This window comes from Protopterus annectens, chromosome 8.part0 (genome assembly GCF_019279795.1).
Source record: "Protopterus annectens isolate FY-2018-M chromosome 8.part0, PAN1.0, whole genome shotgun sequence".
NCBI lineage: Eukaryota > Metazoa > Chordata > Ceratodontiformes > Protopteridae > Protopterus > Protopterus annectens.
This window is the reverse complement of record NC_056741.1, coordinates 1,085,324,767-1,085,350,635: the sequence shown is the minus strand read 5'-3', so window position 1 is coordinate 1,085,350,635 and position 25,869 is coordinate 1,085,324,767. Positions and strand designations below refer to the sequence as shown.

At 39.7% G+C, this 25,869-nt stretch overlaps 1 long non-coding RNA gene across 3 annotated transcripts in view; it reads right to left on the bottom strand.

Annotated features, from left to right (window-relative positions):
• Positions 1-14,048: 14,048 nt before the first annotated feature.
• The window catches only part of LOC122809229, a 184,320-nt gene continuing 172,499 nt past the window's right edge, over positions 14,049-25,869 (bottom strand). For all 3 annotated transcript variants that reach the window (XR_006365871.1, XR_006365869.1, XR_006365870.1), the window contains exons 3-4: positions 22,961-23,043; positions 14,049-15,907 (exon numbers count right to left, since the gene is read on the bottom strand). This is a non-coding gene — a long non-coding RNA (uncharacterized LOC122809229). The remainder of the gene's footprint in view (positions 15,908-22,960; positions 23,044-25,869) is intronic.

Here is a 25,869-nt window from a genome sequence, read left to right as displayed (position 1 = left end):
GAGCCTATTCCAGAGCATGGGGATCCTCTGAGACACATATCTGCCTCACTAACGTGTCTAATTTATGTCATACGAAAAATTTAGCTCCTTGCATCTTGTGATTCTGACAGTGTTTGTTTTGCAGATGTGCAAAAGGTCCATCAAGAGCTGTATCCAAGGATGCCTTGTATGCCAGGCATAGATCACCTCTCAGTAATCTATAGGAGATTTAAGACAATATATTTATACTTCCTAGATTCTCCTGGTAAGAAAGTTTTGTGGGCATTCCAACTGTTGCACCTTTGGTCAGGTACATACTGTAGAGGGCATTACACTCAATGATGGGTCTGATAAGAGCTGAATAAAGTGGCACTATGACTTCCTAGGATCTGGATACCAAATCCTTACTTATAAACTGGATGACATAGAATGAATTTCTTACTACGTTGGCCAAATGTTGGTCAAAGGCCAGACTACTGTCCACATACATTCCCAGATCCCTGACTACTGGGTCAACTCTTGGGGGTGGCTAATCATTGGAGTCATTAGCCTGGGTGGCAGTTTTCCCAAAAGGTATTATAATACATTTCTTGGCATTGAATTTTGACTTTGACACTAGTCATCTGTCTGTGTAAAACCCCCTTGTAAGATATGTATGTCATGGGGAAATGTGAACTTGGTCAGCCAAAGGCCCTTGGCATAAGCCTTTACCTCCAAGAAGTAGATACCAAATAGGAGAGGTCCTAATATGGAACCCCTGAGGTACACCACTGGTGACCAGTCTGTTAGTGGAGGTGGTATCACCAAGCCTGATTTTCTGAGTCCTGTCTGTGAGCAAGCTTGCAATCCAGCAAGTTATGTAGGGATTTATGCCCAATGCAGTGAGTTTCTTAACTATACCCAAGTGGGGTACTATATTGAACATCTTAGCCAGGTGCAGGTAGGTGGTATGCACTATTTTCATTTCATCCATTCCCTTGGTGACCTGCTCAAAGAAGTCCACCAGGTTTAGTAGTCATGATCTTCCCTTGTCAAAGACAAACTGAGATGGTTACAGTGCCTGAAGGTTGCCTTTTTCTTTATTAATCACTTCATCATTTAATCATGATTTCATGGTTTTGAGTATTAGGCTAGTCAGACTAATAGGTATATAGTTTCCAGGGTTGGTTGATGTCCACCTTTGTGAAGTGGGATAACTGTTGCAGCCCTCTATTTTTGGGTACAAAGCCTTTCTTAAGCCAATAGGTGAAAAGTGACTGAAGTGGTCCTGATAGGTCATGTCTCCAACAAATTACACGGCATCCTGGGATATTGCTGTGGCCAATTGAGGCTGTGTTTTTGGCCTTAGCAAGCACCATCAGGACCTGTTCCCTGTTAATAGTTTGGGGGAGGGAGTATGCTAGTAGGCTTTTCATAAAGAATGGCAGAGAGGAGAGGGGGTGAAGTTTGAGCTGAATTTGTCAGCCAGCAAATTCACTACGTTACTAGTTCAGCACACTGATGTGTGCTGCCATTGAGGTTTCAGACATAGCTGTAGGCCTTATGGTTGTCTTTAGCCTTGTGAGGCTATCTTAATCTTGTAATTGGCCTTGTTAGACTTGATTACTTCTCTTAGTTTCCTGTTCAGTTTAGTTAGAGTTCTTATCATTATGGTAGTTGCTCTTCCACATTTTAGCCATGACTTTCTTCCTTTTGTTATATACCCTGTTAAGGTTAGGATTCCACCAGTGTGGTTTGTTTTTAGAGTTTGTTTTGTGCTTACGTCTAGTAGGTACAGCTGCCTCTATACTGGTATTTACATTGTTGTAGCTCTGTGAACAATTTCACATATGTTGCTGTGAACTTGATGTTAGTAGAGGCATTGAATTTTGATAAACTGTTGCTCAACAAGGTACAGTTTGTTTTGGAAAAGTTCCTAACTGTTACAGGGTTTCCTGGGATTACTGAGTTGAATTTTTTTTTTGAAGGAGACAGCTTTGTGGTCTGATCTCACCACTCTGGACATAACACTAGGGGAGCAGTGCTTTCTCACATTGGTGAGTACCAGGTCAAGTATGTTTGAACCTCTGTTGGTATGGGCACCATCTGGCCAAGAGTATTTGTGTTAATAAAGCCCAGCTATCATTGTGCCTGTCAGAATGAGGCAGTGTATATTTCCCACTCTATAGAGGGATGATTAAAGTCTCCCATGGATAGAGTATTTGGTTTAATTGTGAGTGTCTCCAGTTGGCCCAGGTATGAATTATGGAATTCTAGATACATACAGGGTGACCTATAGATTGCTAGGTTATGATATGGGACTTTGTCTATGATGATTTGCATGTGGATAAATTCCAAGACATTATCCTATTTAAACAATAAAGAGTTATGCTTGTTACTAATATAGATAGAGACTCCTCTACCTTTTGTCCTTGTCTGTGCAGCTGATGGCCTAAATGTGTAGAAGGTACTGAAGCCTTTCATTGCTAGAGTACTTTCTGCAGATTTAAACGTCTTGGTAATGGCACAGATGTCTATATTCTCCAGAGTGAGGAGATCTTGTATATTGTAAAGTTTCTTTTTTAAGCTACTAGCATTGAGAAATAACACCTTTGGTTTATTTGGGTTTTATTTGCTATGTCAGCGGATCTGTCAGTTTGCCATTGCCTAAAAATGCTTTAAAGGAGTGGATAAAGTTTTAGTCAATATTTGGAAGCCTAGGGGAGACAGGTGCACGCCATCTTTTGGTCTGTTAACCATTTCCTCCCAAGCTGACAAATACTGAATTGCCCTGGAAAGCCACCACAAACTAAGCCAATTATTGAAGTCAATAATTTTTTGATCATACTGTAGTATTATCCTTAGTGAAGGTAACATGCTGCTCAATGCAAAGCACATACCTGCCTGAGACACATATTCAAACACATCAATAATGTCTCTCTTCATATACTCCAGAGAAGTACATCTCAGATTATCACCCACATGGACTACAACAGAATCATACTGGTACCTGTGGTGTAGTGACTTGAGTGCATGAGTAACTTGGTGGTTCCTGGCTTCAGATAAGCAACTAACCATTACCTTGCACTGATTCAGACTGCTGAGTGAGGCATCTGTGTGTCATAAGTTCATAGGTTCTTAGGCTGGTACTATGCTATCAGCCCTATGGCCTATACAAGCCTAGCCATAACAATTCCCTGGATACTTCTTCCCACATTATTTACTTCCCTGGACCCCTGTCTAGCAGGGCGACTGACATGATCCCCGGGGTGAATTTCCTATCTTCCATCCAATCGTCAAGGTTACTTTTGAAGAGGGCCAAGGAGGCAGTCTGCTTGACATGTATGGGTAATCTTTTCCAGAGTATGGGGAGTCTCTGGGTCAGGAACCTATCCCTCCAGCATGTTTTGTTCATTGTGATGACAAGGTTTAGATCCCTGGAGCATGTGGCTCTGAGGGATTTGGATTTCATTAAGTGGAGCATGTCCAACATACAATGGAGTCTCTTATAACAAGAGTCCTAGGATGGAAATGTGTTGGCTTGCCTTTTTGGCTTTGCTCTTGGGGATCCAATGGATGTAGGAGTGCATGTGCTATTTAGTGTTGCTTTTGTTGAGTGCTTTAGAGACTGCTGAGGATAGGTGTTACTGTTTATAGGTTTAGAAGGTCTTTGTTGTTTGTGAAGATTGCTTTTTAGTGCCTCAGCATAAGTTGGCCTGTGTGTGTAGTGGACACTATGTGTGGTGGATGTAGTATGCGTGTTCTTGACAACCTTGTCTGTTTGAAAGATTTTTGCCTGTAGTGAAATTGTGTATGTGGATCTCTCACATAACGTGTTTGCTTTTTTTTTAAGATGAAACATTCTTCTGTGAACATGAGACAATTGCTACCTTGTCTCAGAATGCCCATATCTATCAATTTGGTTACAGAGACATATGAAAATTGCATATCCATGTTGTCCAGACCTGTATTTGGGTGGGCTGCTGTAGGTTGTGGACTGGGTTATACAGAGGTTTCCTTGGACGGTCTTTGGGGTTTGGCACTACACTAGGTTAGACTGTGCTAAACTCTGATAGTGGTGCTATTTGGTGTGCAGACAGCAGCTGTAAACTTGTCTCCACAGAATGGCTTAGTTTTAGTTACACCAAATTACAATTTTCAGCTCTAAGGAAAGATTTCTAGACAGCATTTGCTTTCTAACTGTTTGTGTCTGTGAAGGGCACTGCTAACCTGTTGATATAATAACACCAAAAAGATTGTGTGTGAGTAATGCCGCAACAAAACTTTACCTTGACAAGGCAATTGCAAGTATTAGGGACCTTTGGAATGATTTAAAGGCAAAATTAATAAATAAAGCAAAAATATAGCAGTAGCAGTCTAAATAGTTAACTGAAATGCAAAACAATAAAACAAATCTCTTATCTACCAAGGGTGGACCAGGAGCAGGATTAACTCAGGACCATCTCAGAGTATGGCAAGGGTGAAAAGCTCTGGAAAAATGCACAGGAGACAATTTGTAGTAAGGGTGGTTTATTCAAGTGCAATACTGGTTTTCTGGTGGGCACTTAGTCAGATTACCATAAGGGGTGGAAGCAAGAGATACAGCCATTTAAAACCATAACAGGAAAAGGGTAGGAGGGATGGAGAAAACAAAATTCAAACTGCAGCACAAGTCCTGGGGTTAGAATTTCAGAAACTTTTAGATTAATGCCTCATTACGGAGTGGAGCAGACCCAATGAACATAGGAAAAACAGTAGCAAGGTAAACAAAAAGGCACTCCAATGCAACTTTAAGGAGGTATACAAAACTATAAAAAGTTCTGAAGTACAAATCCTAGATCAGAATTCACAATACTGCCACTACTGCAATCTCACCACAGATTAAGGCACCAGATTAGTGGAATATAACTTTAAGCACGTATGTACAGCTATAAACAGTTCTCAAGCACATATCCTGGAGCAGAATTCAAAATACTACCACTACTGAAATCCCACCACAGATTAAGGTAACAGGGTATGTAGAAATTTACCAGCAAAGCTGTAATAAAAGACTAAATGATGCCCATATCTGGCAGTAGATCACTGTACTGCCACAATTGTGAAAGAAGCTACAAGACTGTGCAGACTGAGTTCCCTAGTTCCAGTATTAAAGGAATTGTTAATATGCAGGAATCAAGGAGGAGGGGACCCTGATATAGGAGAACAGAAAACATAGATCACCCTGCAGGACACCAAAAGAAACCAAGTAGAAGGATAGCACTTACATCTTTTCTGGGCACCTCAGGGACTTTAGGCCAACAATGTTTTTGGTTAGGAATCTCTGAGGTCTTTCCAGTTGATGAATATGCCAAGAATGGTATATCTTGAAGGGGGTACTGTACTCAATAATTGGTCTAATTACTCGGCATACATGGGGATTATACATTCTTTTGACCTAGACTGTATGCCTGTAGATATTAGTTCTGCTAAATACAAGGATTTTCTAACTTGTGTTATTTTCTAACTCTTGTTTTATGGTGGTTGTCATAGTAGGAATTATCATACAAGGTTCCAAGATTCCTGACTATATTATTGTTTTGGAGTGAGGCATTAGTTGCACTGTACCTTGAGGGAGAGAGTTGCCAAACATACTTGACAATACTATACTTTTGTCCTTTGGTTTTAGCCCTTTTTCCATGCACCAGCTGTTTACTTGGGTTAGCTTCTGCTGTAACAAATAAGTATCAGAGGGAGATTTGACAGTAACACCCAGTCTGCAGTCATCTGTAATCTTAGTTAACCAAAGGCCCTGATTCCCAGTCTGGAGACTAAAGAAGTAGATACTGAAAAGCAGGAGGCTCACTACTGAACCCCTGGAGCACATTAGTTGTATTCATAGGCACCTGACACCTTAACTGGATGTCTTCTACCTTACCATGACTTTGTGAATCAGACTAGTCAAGACTAATGGGTCTATAATTTTTATGGGTCTGAGGTAGGACTATTCTTGTGAACGGCCAACACCACTATAGTCTGTCATACTTTGAGGACAAATCATGTAGCTAAGATCAGGTTAAATAATTTAAGAAAAGGCTCTAAAGGGCAAGTTTGGCCTATTTATTAGGCACTGAGCTGAATTATCCTGACCAACAAATGAAGTATTTTTCAATTAAAAAAGCACTTTCAGTACATAATCCTTTGTGATAACAGAAAGTATAACAGATTGAGAAATTTGTGGAATTAAGATAGTTGTTTTGAGTAAAAGGTTTACAGTAAATCTACCTGTTAGTATATGTGCAGAGTCTACTTGATCTGAGTGGGTGGTGCCATTTTGGATAAATTCAGGACACTGCTTTGTTACTTGATACTTTTCTAATGTAATTATAGAAGGACATAATTGTCCTTGGGCTCAGAAGTTGATCTAAGTTTATGATTTGTCTTACTACCCTTGATAGTAGCTTTTAATTCCTTACTGATAAGCAAATGGTCATCTAAGAAAGATGATCTACTTAGGTAATGTGTAATCTATTTTTCCCCACGGCCATCCTAATAAAAATAATGTGACAAAAACTTTTGAAAAATAAGGGATTATTCTTAAGCAAAAAAATGGTTTCATCACTTCCTGGATTGTTTAATGAGAGTTCTTGATTTTGTAAGGCGATATCTGGAAAAGCTGCAAGGATTCTACTGACTTCAGAAATGCTTCAGATTACGTTCATAACAAATTACTAGGCTAATGATCTCGGGGGTCCCCTTAAGCCTAAACATGCTACCTTATGTGAGAATCAGACACTGTACCTTATGCCTGTGAGATAAACAATTTAATCATTATGCCAACCCCTAATCCCCATTTTTGGTAATCCAATAAACTGATGCTGTCTAAAGAAGTAAAATGATCTCTCTCAGTGATGTTGGTACTCTGAGGGTCACCTGGACTAGCCTGGGATGAAGGAGGATAAGCTAATTTAAAAAGTTTGTTAGTCAGCTAAACCTACTAGACAAACTGGCTTCTTTTCATGTATAACATGGGAGTATCCATTTAAGAAACTTTGCTCAGAGTAACAAGTCACATAGAGGCTGTGAGATTCAACCCTTGACTGCAGTATGAAGTCCATAGTGTTACTCTTCTGCATTAAACACTGTTGCCTTAACTGAAATTAAGTGGAAGGTGTGATTCTCAAGGCAAGGCACCATATTCAAAGGCACAAGCAGTTGCTATAAAGATTCTGCTGAAAGTAACCTTGACTTTGGTATCTGCACATGTCGATGAACAGCAAATGAAAAGATTCAACAAGCAAAGATGAGAACGGGGGACAGAATGCCAAGTGAATAAACTACTGGCATCTTCAAAATCACCAATGTGTACTGCTCTAAAGACTACTGTCAAATCACTAATAAAGTACTGGCAAAGTTAGCCGTGAAATCTCCAAAGCCAAAGTTATCAGATTTAAGAAGTCAACAGTGATGATGGAGACCACCACAAAAAGGGGCCTCTGCCTCAGAAATATTATAGACTAAAGCAGATGACCTGAAAACAGTACTACTCACTCAAACCATAAAAACTGGGGCAGATACTAGGGAAAGTCTATATGACTGAAAAAAACTAAACACTGCAGGCTTTTTAAATAGTGTTCCACAGACTACCTGTCATGTGTACCCATTTTCTTGTTACTGAAAAAAAATAATAATAAACAGCACAGAGTTAACAGCAAAAAGTATCACATACTCAGATCCAGAGGTTACAGCCAATACACTAGCAGGTACATTTAGTTCCAACTTTACACCATCTCCCCCTCCTATATTCCTTGAACACATACCTGCATGCACACTCCTCTCAAATCTCCAAGAACAAGCTCTCAAGGCACTATCCAAGGCAAAGTGCAATACTTCTGTGGGGTTGCATAACATAACAAGTGTCTAATGGTTAGCCTGAAACATAATTTAACAGACCCCCTACAGAGGCTATTCAATATCATCCTCCAAACAGGCTTTGTGCTGGATGAATGGAGGCCAGAAACAGTTATCCCTTTGCAGAAAGGATGGACTTCAGTGGACTCTTGTAATTATAGACCCACAAGCCTGACAAGCCTCATATGAAAGGCTGTGGAAAGCATCATTATGGAACTAATAAATAAGGACATAAGTAATCTACAAGTTCTCAACCAAATTAGTTAAGATTCATCATCCTGGTCAACTTCTATGAGAAGGTTTCTGAAGCAATGGATGAAAGCAAATCAGTAGACATTGCATACCTAGACCAAGCAAAGCCATTCAACACCATCCCACATTTAGGAGTCATACATAAGCTTTCACAGCTAACGTAAATCCTTATGTAACTCGTTAGATAGCAAACTGGCTCACAAATACAACCGAGGAAATTAGGGTGGGGCACCTCTATCTTCTCCAAAAGACCTGTCACTAGTGGTGTAACCCATGATTCAGTCCTTGGACCACTCCTTTTTGGCATTTACATCTCAGAGATCAAAGCAAATGTTATGGGTATATGGCTGACCAAGGCTGCAAATGAGTGTAAACTTGGTGCCATTATAAACTCTCTAGATAATACCAAACTCCGCCAGTACAGCCTTTCTCAAATCAATAGCTGTTGTCAAAACCATGGACTAAACTAAATGCCAAGAAATGTATAATCTTATCCTTCAACAAGCAAACTTCACTTGTAACTGTTACATTGACAACATATCCCTGAAAACGAACGCCTTCATAGTTGGGAATCACTGAACTGTCCTTTGATCAGCATGGAGTCACTATTGTTAGGAAGTGCTTTTTCATTGCAGAGCTTATATCTAATGGTATGGCATCCAGCACCAGGGTTGTAATCATTCCACTGTATGCACCTCTCATCAAGCCAGTCATTGAATACAGCACCCCATTTGGACTGTATCTGTCCAAACTCTTGTCATAACTATGGTGCCAATACAATTTCTCACAAAAAAAGAAACAAGGGTCCAAATTACAAAAACTATGCAGGCAGCCTCAAAGCCTTGCCCTGCTATTTGTTATCATGCAGTTTACTAAGAATTAACCACTACTTCACATATAGAGCCTCACTAGACCCTGTTCTGTCAGACCTATTACAAATTTGCAAGTCCAGTGGTAGCATGAACACCCATTCAAGGGATACCAATCTATTTTGCAACATAAAAGAACATGTTGGAGGGATGGATATGCATCACAGAGAATACCACTTCTATGGAACCATCTTCCGCTAAACACAAAGTGAAATACTTCTCTTACTCTACTCAAATATAATTTGAACAAGTAGACTGGAAACTGCAAATGCACTCCTTTTTAGCACCCATGTTCATCATGAATAGGGGTAACAAGTAAATGCCCCAAGATTTCTTTGTAATGCCCACCTTTGTGTAACTGATATGCAAAATATACGGGCTGAAGACTACCATGGACCTATAAGGCTAAGATCCTCACAGAAGATCAATAGCCCAGGAAGTACCTATGAACCTTTGACTGAAATGAAACCTGGATGGGCTTTCCTGTACATTGAAGCTCTGGCATTTGGTTAGTTTATTAATACCTGATATCACCTGCTACTTATCTGGAAATATGAAGAGCAAATAGGCTACAAAGTACATTTCTTTTCAATAAAACTGTCTACTTCAGGCATGTGCTAGATGTCACTTACTTGGAAAAAGAAACAATAAAAAATAAAAAAGAAAATAATGAAGACTAAATTTGAATTAAGAAATAAGCAAATAAGGTATAATACTAAACTCCAAATAGTTAAGATTTGTAGCAGAAATACCAGTGAAAAATGAACAAAAGCCAGTACAAAACAAAACAAAAACTGGGATGGGATAAAGTCCTTATGGATATACGCGAGCTGATATAGATAGAAAATTCACCCCGGGGATCACTCCAGTGGCTCTACTTGACAGAGGTACTGGGAACTAATGTCAGGTGGCACAATGCCAGGGTAATCCTATGGGCTAGGCTTGTATAGGCTCCAGGGCCATTAGCCTAGTACACACCTATGAACCTATGAACCTGAGCAGAACTGTATTCCACAAATGATAATTAAGATAAATTCATTTCCTGAAATTTAATGTTATACTGAAAACCATGTTCAGAGAAAAAGGGAACACCTTTTATTTTATTTATTTATTCATCGATTTTTTTTTTTTTTTTTTTGGATGGGCTGATTCTTCATATAGGGTGCTGTGTCTTTATAGGCTGAAGGAAAAGAGCTTTAACACTGCTACACTTTGAAGTAAGAATGCTCTATCCTTAAAATAGCAGAATTACTCCTTTTTCTATATATTAAAATTCCTATTAATGTAATCATGACATGCATGGCACTATATCCAGCTAATAGAAATGTTTCCATGGAGCTCTAAATGTATTTATTTTTTCCTGCCAATGCCAGATTCTATTGCAGCCCTTTTCAAAACGTTTACACACTAGTCTGTATGGGTACAGTGCTCTTGGGGATTATCAGTTAAATGTTTAAATGAAAATCTCACACAACAAGGTGCTTAGAGCTAGTATGAGAGTCTGGCTCACTCCGGTACTTTACAGTTGTCTTAAACCACTGGGGAGGGGGGGGGGGGGCAACACATAAGTTAACCTTTGCATATCAGGGCTATGAGGCATGATACACACTGAGTACAAATTCCAACTGCAAGGGCAACAGACAGCCTAGCATTAAGAGCAGAAATAATAATATGCATAACACTTTGCTTATGTTTGCTGGGGCTCTTTCTCCTTGAGTCTCCATGGAAAATGGGTTGCTTACTATCAATACGATGCAAATAGTTAATAACCTTTCCTTTTTTACAATTATTTTGTATTGTGATTGCTGTTTAATATTTGTAAATTGTCACTTTATCTTTACTTTTGTTTGCTGGGGGCTTTTCCCCTCGGGTCTCCACTAAAAATGGGTTTGTTTGCAAACTCAGTTGGACTAACCCAGTTAACAAATGTGAAATAAATAAATAAGTAAATAAAACTACACCATGAAAGGTCAAAGTGAGTTCAGAATGCGACCAATTGACAGGCTTTGAAGAACTCTGATTTGGGAACATACAGTGTGCATTTTATATAATCCCTACAGTCAAGCTGTACTTAATTTAGTGTTACCTAAATCTCATGTCTTTTGGTGAAAACAAATGGTAAGTCATGCCCCATGTACTTGAAAACTACACCAGCTACATTTTAGTAGTACCAGCTCTTGGTTTCATGCTTTGTATTGGAGCACTTTTGTGCTGTGCCACAGATTTTAAAAGGAACACGCACGTAATACATTCACTAGGAAAGGAAACAGTGGAAATACCTGTGTGCGTGCCACAGATTTTAAAAGGAACACGCACGTAATACATTCACTAGCAAAGGAAACAGTGGAAATACCTGTGTGTGTGCCACAGATTTTAAAAGGAACACGCACGTAATACATTCACTAGCAAAGGAAACAGTGGAAATACCTGTGTGTGTGCCACAGATTTTAAAAGGAACACGCACGTAATACATTCACTAGCAAAGGAAACAGTGGAAATACCTGTGTGTGTGCCACAGATTTTAAAAGGAACATGCACGTAATACATTCACTAGCAAAGGAAACAGTGGAAATACCTGTGTGTGTGCCACAGATTTTAAAAGGAACACACACGTAATACATTCACTAGCAAAGGAAACAGTGGAAATACCTGTGTGTGTGCCACAGATTTTAAAAGGAACACGCACATAATACATTCACTAGCAAAGGAAACAGTGGAAGAACCTGTGATCCAAATATATCTCCATGTAGAAGATGTGAAACACCCACATTTAAAGACAACCAGGAATAACACCAGACAGAGAGTAACAATTTGACATCACTCCCACCATATACTGCATCTTTAAGTGTAGTGATTAAATAACTTGCCAGGTGTGCACTGTAACTGCATGTGACCTCACTTTTGCTGGACATCCTTTTGTCACAAAACGTGTATTAAATCAACATGGAGTAAAAGCATGAAATAAACATCTCACGAGCTATTTCCATATAAAGACGTAGCAGCATTTCATTTTAGAATACAGCTATGACAACAGATGCAGCTCCTTAACAGTATGGTTGGGTCAAGACTGGAGCTGCTTAAAGCTCTTTGTGTGAGTTTTGTTCCTGGTTTGAGTACAAAATGAAAGAACCAAAGTCAAACGTGTCCACAAATAAGAAAATTACAGCACAAATGGGACTATGTATGTACAGGAACAACTGGTTGTCATCATTACTGCCCCAATTACTCGTTCATCTTTTTGGTAGTGGCACCAAAGCACACGCACACCACACAGTTCCCAAGAACCTCACCTGTGACCTCTGTCCTCCTCACAGGTTAAGGGTCTCAGGGACGGAGTAGCATACAGAAAGGCACACCAGCAGGTAGCACTCTCTACATGTAGTCAGCAGCCTCCTTCATGCAAATGTCATGCAGCAGACCTAGGATTACAGAAGCAATTTTCCTTTAGAGAAAGATATGGCTCTGCAATGATTACCTGAAGTCCTTCTAGAAAACAAGACACACTTTATTTACAAATGGAACTTTCAGTGACACAGTATGCTAACTACGAAAGCAACAAAACAGCACCATGAAAAACAGACCAAACAGCAGGTGACCCCCAGAACTCATTAAAAATTCCAAAAGCAAAAAAAAAGAAAAAAAAAAAAAACACAACGTAGGTGTGTAGGTGAGCATGCGTGTGTGTTTGCATGTACATAGACAGACTGACAGAGATAAATGCACACAATTGTTTCTTTTGGTGACTGAACAGTTTTCTAAGTTGTTGCATCAAATAAAGTCCATCAGTATAACAAAAAGTACATTTTCTTATAACTGATGGTACCTCAAAGAGCAATCTGAAGACCACCATGTAGCAAGCCCTACCATGGTATAATTTGACAATGGACATTTTCAATTTCTAGGAAGGAATATGGATATCTCTTTTAAACAGACACTATTAGAGTATTCCTTTTAAAACAAGCAGCATTTTGAGCACTAGGAGATATGACCACAGGAGTGTATGGGTGATGCTGGCAGGAGAGAAAGGTGGTTTTCATCTGGCTAATTATCATCACACAAGAGAGACTTAAATGGCACCAAAAATGGCCTGGAAAAGGGATGTGGACTTGCTGATCCCAAGCTGGAGATGGTAGACATCATTAGGATGTTAATGCAAGCATAAGCATGCATGAGTGTTCACTCACGCTTGTGTGTGCATTCACACATATATACGTGCACACTCACAAACAAATACCACTCCCGGATTTTCCAGGCACTCATGTCAGCCATCAATCGGACTGCGTAACAGCCCCTCTGGTTGTTTTTTATCTTCACACTGGGTCTCCCCTTTGGAGATGGAACAAGAGGTAGGTGTATGGATTTAAGACTGAGAACAGAAGTCTTAATGGCCAGCAGGCATGGAGGTAAAAAGCACCTAGAAAAAAAAAAACAAAAACAGAAATACAGGCTTTGCAAGCAGTGTCTGTTAGAAAAGTCTCAAATGATCTAAATTCTCTAATTACGGACTAAATGATGTCTGATCTTCAAGACCGGTACATGGAGGACTAGTGGCAGTAGTTATGAAATATGAGGCTAGAAGGAGACAATAAAACTTCCACAGCAGACATGTGCTTCTTCCAATAAAGTGTACTGATTCACACATTCTAACACTAAAGGGGGAGAAGCAACACTGAAAATCTCTGTGCGTGGACTTCTTTCTTAGTCTCCTGCTACTTCAGTGTTGGCCCAGAGGGCCTACAATGAGTGAAAATGTGGATGAGGAATGTTCATGTCCATTCCACACTGCCACACAAAGATATCTGTGTGGCAAATGCTGCTCACACTAGCAGAACAAAAACAATGATGGCTGAGCATGAAGACAGATCAGAAGGGCACCCAGACTGCTAAGCGGGATATACTTTAAAACAAAAATAAACTAAAAGAAAGAACGTCGAACTCAGTACCCATTAGGCTACAAGCATCTACTGTGTAATAAACTGCCTGCATCTGGTAACCTTTCTGAAGTGGATAAAAATGTTTCAGTGACAGAATTTTTGGGTAAAGATTTTGAACTTAACATCAAGATGCAATTTAGATAAACGCTGAATGTGTCATAAAATATATTTTGAAACCATGAAAGTAAAATATCTAATTTTAAACAGTCTGTATTATACACCATGGAATTACTATGAATGTTAATTTCTACATTTTTCTTAAATAAAGTTAGATTCAGATGCCTTAACATGTAGTCATTCAGAAAAGATTTACCAGATTAACTATGCCAATTTATATTCTGTGATGCGGCGTGTTTTTTTTTTCTTATATTAATCCGTTTTCATTTCAGTGTAATGATTCTCACAGTCCATATGTTAGCTAGCTATTGCAGCTTTAACCCTCTCGCTGTACCACTTGAAGTTGTTCTATTAAACATCTCTCTGCTCAGGTTAAATAGTTAATCACAACTCCCCTCATTTCTTTTCAGTGACTTGCAGGTGTCATATTTCCTTTCTCTTGTGTAGCTTTGTGTGAATGCCTGTTCACTGACATTCACAGTATCTGCTTTCTGACCAACATATTGTTTTTCACTCTGCATGGTAGCATCTTTAGTCTGTTCTCATCACTGATTAAATAATGACATCAGAACTAGGTACAACACAAAAGATAACAGCATAGCTTAATCTTAGAAAAGCTACAGTTTAGCAGTAAGCAAGTCACATGCAGCACCACACACAGGTTTGAATCTTGCTATGCAGCTCTGAAAGTAATGCCTTACTCCATTTTGTTAGGTCAAATTAGAGACAATTCTCTTTAGTGGGCTGTAACTGTTAAGTAAAAGACTAGAAGGTTTGCATTCTTACCAGCACCATGTGAATTAATAAATATAAAACATATCTTGTGTGAAAACTAGTGCAGCTAAAGTCTCTCTTTCGTGATAAAACAGTTAACACTAGTTTGTTGCTTTTTTTCATAATAAACTTGCTCAATTTTACACAGAGCATGTTTTGTCTAGTTTTAATTACATGCTCTAACTGCTGTATGTGGCCTTCTGTTTTTTTATATAGGGTAATGAAAGAGTTTTCCGTCCTTCACTGTTAAACAATTTTCTGTGAGTCTCACCATTTACACTATACTGTCTAAAACGAAAAACAGATATTGCAACATCCTATAACTTTAGAACATCTACCGCAAAATCAGAATGTGTTTTTTTCTAAGCAGAAGAGTAATACTGAAAAAAATAGGTAAAGAAACAAATGTTTACTGCACTGTCTTTCCGCATGAATATTGGTCGGTCTTATGCAGTATTCAGAAAGTGCATACATTCCAGTAAAAGTCATAACAAGAACCACAAAGCATTTCACAGTACAGCAAACCTTTTGTGAGGTATGTCAGCGTTCTGAACAAAAGAAGCAAGAATCTTACCTGAAAGTTTAAACTGTTTCAATATTATGACAAGATTCTCCATGTAAGTGTTAATAAACAGTTGAATTAGAATTTTGTCACCTGTCACAAGCTTTTCTTTAACTACTTTTTATGCAAAGCAATATAATATAACGTTCCAAGAACCTGATCTCACTCCAACTTTTTTTGCTTCAGAAACAGTAAGATAAGCAAAGATGCAATATTTCTTTCTCAGAAAACCAGGCTAATGAAAGGACATGTTAGTCCATCAAAGTCATGAAGTACCCTACTTTTATGAAGTAAAAGTTAATCAAATCAGACAAAGTCCTTTTTTCCGAAGACTGAAAGTGGCTGTCACTGCAATACATATAAAGCAGACCATGAGTTCAGTATGTACATCATATTACATTTTAAAGAAAACTAATGAAAGTGAGATATACTATAAGAACTCTAATGCACATATATAATTTCCTAAGCTAGGTTTCCGAATGGATGGTGGATATTGTATGTCACGACGCAGGCATTTGATGAAAGCTGTAGTGTCTTCCTTCAGAGTCTCGTTCCTGCATGTTGTAGAAAAGCATAGAGCAGTGTTACAGAAAAAATAGTCAATGCTAAAAGGAAACAGAAAACCTAACCAACATAATGTATTAAATATAAGCAACAACATAAAAGTATAGGCTCTAAACTTCTATTTTTATAGTCATAACACTTACATGTTGCTATGTGGTGACCAATATGTATTCTGCTTATAATCCAGACACATGGAAGTAATAGCTGGACACAACTCCATTTCAATACCTACTGAATGCCATTTTATGTTGCAGTCCTACTTTCCGTTCTTCCTTCTCCTTCAGTTAGCCATCTCCATGGCCTCAGCTCATAGTCTTGGTTATAATGTCCTTGCACTCAGAACTGTGAACTATCTACAGCACAGATCAGCAATGGACTAGAAGTGTCCTTTTAAAGGACTTAAAAAACAAGTACTTTGAGAATCAGAATGGGTGTAGCCTACTGGTAAAGAAAATAGAAGAGCATACTTATTTTTGCCATTACAAGACTGAGTTTACAAATGTCCCTTAATTTATATATAAGTAATTTAAATGATGTTGGACTTATCAATTTTTTAAATCTCCACAGAGTCACAAGATTAACTAATGAGCCATAGGCTGTAGAAATCTGAAAGAGAGGATTGTCCTAGCATAATGTTTACATTCAGCCTACCCATGCCTCTCAAATGTCCAGATTTTTGCTGTACTGGCATGAAAATCATGTGTAAAGTTAAAGAAGCAGTGGCTTCTGACCCAGTGATGCCAGAAAGTATCCAGTTAGTATGACATACGCAAGTACTACTGTTGCTACATCATTGGTGCTACAAAGACATCTCTAAACCCCACAAGATTTGAATTGCACAATGGCTAATTATTCCATAGGTTCAATGTCACCTTCCTGTTCACCACTATAACAACAATACAGTTATTCCCCGCTGCCTAAGCGCATCTTCCCTCAGTCTCGGTAAATATATGCTCTCGATCTACAGAATCTGATGGTCCTTCTTCTTAGTAACGACTATGCTGTCACTGAGATCTGATTTCTGAAGTCCCCCTCCCGATTTTCCCTCTACTACATATATAAAATCTCTTCTGTCAAACAGTAAGTCTGTAATCTGAGAGTTGATCATTGTTTGAAATAGGACATGCTTACATGCAGTGGCCATCATCATTTGCTTCTATAAAATGAAATCAGTTTCATGGCACCAGGTACATCTAACAGTTTCACCTGTCTTTGGTAAAATGATTACGGTTTATGCTATCTACTGTTACTACTGTTCTTACATCACAAAGTTAATTTGATGTCCAGAGGTCATCCATTCTTGTAGCTCCTGCTTTAGTGGTCATATCAGCCCTGGTGGCTTCCTGCTCCCAATCTGTAACAGGCAAAATACAGACACACAGATTTACACACACACACACACACACACACACACACACACACACACACACACACACACACACACACACACACACACACAAACACACACACACTCTTCAGTTTCTTACATTGAACAGAATTTTTTTTTAGCCTAGGCAAAATATGTCATTGTGCACATATCATACAGTACTATGTACTTGCTTGGCAACATGATGAATGTATGGGAGCCACAGCTTGCTACCTTATGGATACACTGTTCAAACAGTAAGGATAATGACATTTTCTCCCACTACCCAGTAACCTGGCATCTAGTAGAAAGTCAAGCAAGTGGAGGGCTAACTAAAATAATGAGTCCCAATCGAAATGTCTCACATTTATTGAAGGGGGGAGAGTGACGTTATACTGCCATAGAGGGTGGGAGGATAGTATAAAGGTTAAGGAGTTTACCTTACAGACACAAGGTGCCAGTTTTTTTTCTTAAATAGGCTAATTGGCTAGGCTTAAAATGGCCCACAAGAGCATACAGCCTGTTACTAATCTATGAACCTATAAACTACAACAGCTGCTAGAGATGCCTGGACTAGTATAGGGCAGACGATAACATAAGGAGAAAAGGCTATGTCCTTGTACATCCCAAATGACCAGCGGTGTGTTAAATGGAACTGAAGAATGTGTGCAAGAATGCTGAGGGCAAGGTGGAGAACAGGAATGAAAGGTATATTTTAAAAGTTACTGTTTCCACTTACTTTATGATGAGACTGATTTTTTTCATTTTGTTTGCTGTCCATGAAGTATAAGAAGCACATAATGTCCGTAAAGTAAAAACAAGGGACGGGTGACAGCAGGGTACTACATTAATTAGAATGGAAGAAGTAAGGGAGAGGTAACTACTTAGCACAAGATTTACTGCCATAATACATTTCTGAAGTGCATGAGTGTGCTGGGTGGGAGGTGATGGTAGACTTGAAAAGGGAAACACATACAAAACTGTAGATATAGCAGTCATTAGGTGGATGTAGAGACAAATAGGTTCATAGGTTCATAGGAAGGTACTATGCTATCTGCCCAAAGGCCGACTGTGTTGGCTTTTGCCACCCCCTTAGATTAGTTCCTTGTGCCTCTGTCCAGCAGAGCCATTGAAGTGATCCCCGGGGTCAAGGTTTCTCTTGAAGAGGGTTTGTGAGGAGCTCTGCCTAATATAGATTGGAACCTTGTTCCAGAGCATGGGAAGTCTCTGGGACAGGAATCTATCCCTCCAGCACGTCCTATTTATTGTTGTGGTGAGGTTTAGAGCCCTGGGGTGTGTGGCTCGAGGGGATATGGTTTTCTTTAGGTGGAGCATGTCCATCAATTCGGGGTTGGACATGGCCTTGTATGTCAGGCAGAGATCACCTCTGAGTAGGTGGTATGCAACCGAGTACAGCTGGAGTTTCTTCAGTCGAGCTGCATAGGGCATCTGCTTGAGGCCAGTGATCCTCTTGGTGAGGTACTTGTGTGGTCTTTCCAGCTGTTGCAGGTGTCTTGTAAGGTACATCCCAAATGGGGCATTGTACTCTATGATGGGTCTGATGAGTGATGCATAGAGGGGCCCAATGACCTTTTTCGATCTGGATGCAAACCCTTTTGTGATTAGGTGGGTCACATAGAAGGATTTTCTAACCACTTTGGCAATGTGATTATCAAAGGAGAGGTTACTATCTACTTGGGTCCCCAGATTCCTTATTATGTCTTCCGTATTTAGGGGGCTACCACCTATGTGGTAGTTTATGGGTACTTTGTTTTTTCCAAAGGGGATGACTATGCATTTTTTGGCATTTAACTTGAGGCCATGGTTTTGACACCAGGTATCTGTCTCAGTGAGACCCTTTTGGAGGATGTCTGTGTCAGCTGAGAGTCAATTATAGCCCCTAGTTTGCAGTCGTCTGCGAACTTGGTCAGCCATAGTCCTCCTTTGCTTGCGTGTACCTCTGAGAAGTATATGCCAAAGAGGAGAGGTCCTAGGACTGAGCTCTGGGGAACGCCACTTGTAACCGGTTTAGAGTCAGACCTAGCTCCCGCAACTTTTACCATGTGGGTTCTGTCCGTGAGCCAGTTGGCAACCCATCTCGTGACGTAGGTGTTTATGTTCAGGCTGGTGAGCTTGTCTATAACACCTGAGTGGGGAATGGTGTCGAAGGCCTTTGCAAGGTCTAGGTAGGCTGTGTGGATCACCTTTCCCTCATCTATAGTCTTGGTAACTGTCTCAAAGAAGTACACCAGGTTTAGGAGGCATGATCTGCCCTTAACAAAGCCGAACTAGGTAGGGTTATAGGGTGATAGTTCCTGGGGTCCGTTGTGGCTCCACCTTTGTGGAGTAGAATAACTGTTGCTTTCCGCCACTCTTTGGGCACATAACCTGTGGAGAGGCTGAGTTTAAACAGTGTGTTTAGGTGAGGGGTTAGTTCATCTTTGAGCTTGTGTAGGACGCAGCCTGGGACACCGTCCAGTCCCATTGATGCTGTGTTTTTGGTTTGGAGAGGGCTGTTTTAACCTGAGTGTCTGTGATTTTGGGGGCACTACATTCTTCTGGTATAGTTATGGGCTCTTTTGGGGGTGAGGGGGGGGGGTGAAGTTTGCACTGAACCTGTCTGCCAGGATGTTGGCTATATCAGTCAGTTCAGTGTATTTTGTGCCATTCTGCACTAACTGTGAAGAGATCTGAGAATTGCCACCTAGATTCTTGACAAAGCTAAAGAATGCCTTGTGGTTATCTTTGGAGTCCATGGCAATTTTTCTTTCGAAGCTAGCCTTGGATGATTTTATGAGGGAATGTAGTTTCTTGCTGATACTGATCAGGGATGTCTTCCCTTCTTGGGATTTTACTCTTTTCTGTACAAATTTCCTCCTTCTATTGTATAGCTTGTTTATGGCAGGGGTCCACTAGACTGGTTTCCTTTTCATGGAGGAGTGAGTCTTGGTTTTGTTTGGGATAGCACGATCCATGCATTCTTGTAGGTGCCCGTAGAGTGCATTAGTAAAGGATTTTGCAGCTTGGACAGCATTATCCTTTAGCATGGGGGCTTTGAAACTTCCCACCTCAGTCTTAAGTAACGTGAAGTTTTCTTTTGAAAAGTTTTTCACGGTGGTTTCTTTGACCAGGGGTGGTGGCGGAATGTGGATATCCACAGTGATTAGTTTATGGTCAGATCTAATAAGCGAGGCGTTGACCTCCAGTGTGGAACACTGGTCACTCATGTTGGTGATGACAAGGTCCAATATATTGTCACCTCTGGTAGGGGTGTTGACCAGTTGATCCAAGGCGTTTGAGTTTATAAATTCTAGGAAATGTTGGGCAAGGGAGTTTGTACTTGAGTAGTTCTCCCAGTTAATGTTTGGGTAATTGAAATCACCCAACATCAGGGTGTTTGGTAGGACCTTTGTGTTTCCCAGTGTTTCCAGGAATGCGGAGTGTGGGTCCTGGAACATGGTGGGGTGATCTGTAGCAAGCTATAATTTGAATAGCCGTTTTGCCCATTGTTAGTTGCACATGGATGATCTCTGAAGCATCGTGCTGTGTCACTAACCTGGAGGTGTGGGTATCCTTGATGAATATGGATACTCCCCCACCTTTTGTATTTCAGTCCAGGTTTTGTGGCCAAAATGTATGGTATGAGTTGTAGCCTGGTAGTGCTGGGGTGCTCTCTGGAGACATAAACCAGGTTTCTTTTACTGCACATATATCGATTTTCTCCATACTGAGGAGTGCCTCGAGTGCGTGCATTTTGAGGTTTAGACTTCTGGCATTGAGTAGCATTACCCTCAGTTTTTTGTTACTTGTGCTATTTACGGTGGTGGGTTTGTCTTTTGAGTTTTGCCTAAAAAAGGCACTATGGGGGTGGCATGAGCCTTGGCCAGTATTCGAAAGCCTATGGGTGACAGGTGCAAGCCGTCCCTAGCGAAGCCGCGTGGCTTGTCGAGCATGTCATCCCAGGCTGACAGACACTGGATCCCCCTTTGAATGACACCAGAAGCTTAGCCAATTGTTGAAATTGATATTTTTTTCTATATACCATGGTATCATTCTTGGTGAGGGCAGAATACTACTCAGGGTCAGGGTCATACCAGCCTGGGCTACATGATCAGAGAGCTCCTCCATGTCTCTTTTTATGTAGTCCAGGGAGGTACGGCTCAGGTCATTCACACCAACATGGACAATGACAGAGTCATATTTGTACTTGTTCTGGAGTGACCTGAGTGCTTGTGTTATGTGGCGAATCCTGGCACCCAACAGGCAGCTAACAGTAACCTTCTCCTTTCCAGCCTAGTGAGTGGGATGTCAGTGTGCCTGACTATAGAGTCACCTATTACTAGTGTGTTGGGTATGTTATTTTGCCTTAAGGGCTGTGATTGTGTGGCATACTGGTTTTGTGAAGTATGTTGCGTTGGGGGTGGAGGTTGCTTGAATGTCTGCTTTGGAGGTCTCTGTTGCTTCTGCAGATTTTTATTTAGAGCCTCCGAGTATGTTTCTGTGTATTTATGTGTGCTTTTTGCTGGTGCTGGTTTCACAGGTCTATGTGAGACTGGTGGTGTGATACAAGTAATTCCCTTCTTCTCTTGACTTACTGGTCCAGTCTTGGGTTGAGAGAGCTTAGCCTCCAGTTTGGCTGTATAATTGCATCTCTAGCATGTATTAGTGTTTGGTGGAAGGAGGAGAGGGCTGTCTGTGTACATGAGGCAATTGCAACATTGCCTCAAAATGCCCAGATTCACCAGTTGGACCAGAGAGTACACCTGAAACTGCCCTTTGGACATGCCTGGATAGGTACAGTGAACTGTTTTACTGATTGGCTGGTAAGGTCGAATAGAGAGCCTTGTCCTTCTCTACAGTATAGGGGGGTCTAGTGCTAAGGTTTATTAGTGCTTGCTATGAGTTTTGAGCAAGTGCCGGTATGAGAAGTGAATGGTTTGAGGGCTTAAGTTGAAAGTTTGTCTAGTTCCAAGGGAAAAATTGAAGAGTAGACTTTGTGGAGCCACGAATAGTTATAATCTAGCTAACTGGTGCTGTCCGGCGTGCAAAACCACTCAAATGCGGGTTTTATAGCAGGGAAATGAAAAAGATAGAAATTAGCCCAAAATGGCCAATAAACTACTAATTTCTGGGCTGAAGCCACTCCTCCCGGGACAGATAGGCTGCTCAAAACTCCCTCTCTCACAGTGAACAGAGAAACTTCCTTCTATCCAAGTAAGGTATGGGCAAACACAGAAACATGTAACACAGCCCTGAATTCTGCACGAACCTGAAAACTGAACTATACTAGCTTAGAAAGGCGGGAAAACAAGTATTTTTTTTTTTTGTTTTTTTGTTTTCTTCAGAAAATAAAGCAAATACAATCAAAAAAACACTTTAAATGCACAGAAATGGCTATCACACGACACAAATACAAGGGAAGAGCTGCAGACCTAAAGAAGCTAACTAACAGTAGATATAATGGTAATCTGTGGCAGCACTATGATTTCATAAACATAAGGATCAGTTATGAGGCCAGTACCAGAGACACGTGTAAAGCCTCGTTTAGTAGTATGCCTGACATCCTTTAAGGATATACATAACAAAAAAGCCTCTTTCTCTGTAACACATGAAATGTCATGCACTATTCCTTAATGTATAGTTAAAATCTTGAATACTGTGCTTTTCTAAAACTCACGATCCTGAGGTTTTCCAATACTTTATCCTTATGCAGGGGCAATTCCACTTAAAACTTGCTCTTTCTTTTCTTGGTATGACCCCCTAGGAAAAAAAAAAAACATGATTATATTTACAACATATTAGATGAAATGTTTTGAATATTGTTGCCCTCTATGTTTAATGACAAAATGAAAATAAGGCAATGCAAATTAGCATGCACAGAACTGTACACTTACTGAGTAATGAAATAAGGCAGACTGACAGTCTAAGGAAAACAATAAGGGCACAGTTTCAATGAGGGACAGGATCCAACACTGAGGTATCGCATTCAACATTACCTCTTAGTAAGTACGACAGAATAAGTGTGCAAACTAACTCACAATGTACCTATTCCTTGTTTGCGCATCAAATTTCCAGAAGCAATAACTTAAGCAAGAAATGCCCATCCTAATCAGAAGCATATGAATAGCTAGCATAAAAATCATTTTTATGTTAAGAGCAAAAAATAGAGGAAAGCGGAGAACACGACTGGAAAGAACAGAAGCAAACTGGTTGGGGGCATACCTCTCACCTTTTTTTCTCATGAATTCTGGGCAAAGCCAAAAATAATGGGGGAAGAGTAAAGACCTAAGAACAGGGACAATTTGTAAATATTACTACAATCCACTTAGTTAATAGAACAACAGGATTTGTATCAACATGCATTTTCTGAAGAATAAGTTTACCAGAAAATTAAAACGTTTTTCAAAGGACAGGGTGAAAATACAAGGCAAAATCAGGGACAATTGAGAGCTATAGTGGGTAGAGTGGACATGGGTGAGCATGAAAATTAAACTGAAAATAATTTTCTGAACAAAAAGAATGTCACCAAGTGAATTATTATATTAAAATGCTTTTACTTCTTGTTAATTAGCTTTGTTCCATACTCTTTGGATTACATACGATAAATTAAAACAGAAAAAACTGTAAAATATGGTTACAGGTATGTGGACAGCAGAACATCACCATGTGTGCATTTTGTTTTTTACTACAGTAAGGCCCAGGGTCTGCAGCGTAAAGGAATAAAGCCCTATTATCCACACAAACTGAGCTGATTTAGCAGCTCAGACACTAGAAAAGGCATGCAAGGGGAGACATGCTAACTGGTTGCTGCCGGCTTGCCTTTCCTGGTGGGGAGGGACAGGTAGTTCCATTTTCATGATTGTAACCATAGAAAAATGAGCCTTACATAGCACTTGAGCATGTCTAAGAGTGGAGAACATAGTCATGGTCCTTCCAAACTGGTGACAGTAACCTTAGTTTGGAATATGATTAGTTTGGTAGTGTGAATTCACATGGGGAAGACATGGAATGTCCCTGCTGTAATGGAGGTGCTCATATCAGTCATGCACTATAAGGAAATGCCCAGCTGTCCATATTAATTGTGTGTCCATGGACAAATTAGGGGACTGGTAGTAGCGATAAGTTAGAAGCCATTAGATACGACTTTTAGTTTGACAGTGTCCAGTGGTGATACTGTGTTTCTCTCTCCTGTGGACTCTATGGCTGCTAATCAGGGCAGTTAGTTTTGTAGGACTGGCAAGTGACATAGTGAGAAATATGCTACAATGGAGACTGATGGTCTGCAGTTGTATGAGGTAAAGTCAGATTCATGTCTGAATGGATGACAGCTCCCTATCTTTAACAACCATCTAAGTCAGTTCACACACTGTTGATGATAGGGAATAAATGGGTATAACTCATTAGAGGAAGGCTGACAGCAGCTCCAGGATCAAAAAGCATACAGCAAAAATAGTTTTTCCTACAAAAGGGTCATCAGCGCACTAGTAGCAGATCATATATGACTTTTAAAATGTCTTCTTTCACACATCTATAAAGATATGAAAGGTAATTTTTAGTAATTCATTAATTTATAGTGTGCAGATCATAATAAACTCTATACGATGTAGACAAAAATAACTTCAGCTGCCATTTTATTTTCAGTGTTCTGCCGACCCACTTGCTATGTGATTTTTCAGACTTTCCAGTATTACTTGGAATTGTATCTGAAGAAGGACATCCAAGGCCTGTAGAGCTTTACAGAGAAATCTCTTAAAGATACCGGATACATTAAATTTCACTGAAGATATACAGATATGATACATGCCATGATATCAACATGTTCCATATTTCTCTACCTGTGCAGGCACCTGAACATAGATGTCACAGTATTGTCTACCTGTGCAGGCACCTAAAAATAAGTGTGATATGACACAGTATTCTACTTGCAGGCACCTGAACACTAATACATCTTATAAACAGAACACACTCCTTTGTTTAGATTGTGTTTCTGCCTTTACCCTCTTGCTAGATGTTAGACTGCTGCTCTAGACTGGTAGGTCCTGTAGTCGGGGATGCAGAAACAATAGACACTTGATATGTACTGACTTAATCTGCATTTTTTTTCTTTTAATCTGAGAATAAAAAAAAGCCTTAGCTTTTCCAAGATGCAATGCTGCTATACATTGTTTTAATCAGTCATTGTACATATGGCAATTAAAAGATTATATTATACAAATTTATATGAATACTTTTGTTCATCATACTGTCATTTATCTGGGAAATATAATGAATTCATATACCTGCCCTCATTAAATTACTTAATTCTGCACTCTCATGATACATGGAAGTAAGCTATTTAATGCTGATTCACATCTCTTTATCATTTCACAAAACCTTAGAACAAGACTGCATTATCTACTTACAGTATAATGGATGACATCTGGGTTGGATATGCATCTTTATGGAAGAAGCGATTTTTTAAACTTCTGATCAATAATCTTCAGAAGTACTTAATATTTCATGTGTTCTAAAATAAACATTTATCAGTACAACTAAAACAAAAGTGTAAACATTTATGTTGATTATTAACCCTCTTACCTCCATACT